Source organism: Seriola lalandi, unplaced genomic scaffold (assembly GCF_002814215.2).
Source record: "Seriola lalandi dorsalis isolate HSWRI2012SDOR001 ecotype SW California unplaced genomic scaffold, Sedor1 jcf7180002052817, whole genome shotgun sequence".
NCBI classification, from domain to species: domain Eukaryota; kingdom Metazoa; phylum Chordata; class Actinopteri; order Carangiformes; family Carangidae; genus Seriola; species Seriola lalandi.
This window is the reverse complement of record NW_019523370.1, coordinates 549-1,029: the sequence shown is the minus strand read 5'-3', so window position 1 is coordinate 1,029 and position 481 is coordinate 549.

Below are 481 nucleotides of genomic sequence, written 5' to 3'. Positions count from 1 at the left end.
GAACAGAGAAACACACTCCACCATTAGAGCTGATGTTTCATCAGAGCGTCATGAAGAAGGTGTGATGAACTCTTGCTGTGTCACAGTTCAGGGGCCGCATCCTTCAGAGGACCCGGTATACGAAGGTGTGGCCCTTCGTTGCTGTTGTAGAGCGAACGGACCGAACTGAAATGAGATATATGGAGATTTTGGCTTTGTGCGAGTTCCAGCCGTTACGTTGCGTCGCAAAGTGCAGCTCCTGTATCTCATTCTCTTTGAAAAGGGTCGTCTTATTGTGTTTTGTTCCAGGTGTTAAGGTTGTTTGTTCCCTATGAATTTTTGAGGGTTCACCCTGAACCATAGCACCCACGAACAGGGTGAGCCTACAACATGAGCGTCTGCTGGTTTGCATGAACAGGGTTTCCTGGGACGGAGTTTCAGTGGCTCCTGCCTCAGAGGAGAAACTAAACCTCAGCCCATAAAACTGACGGCAGTTTCCTCC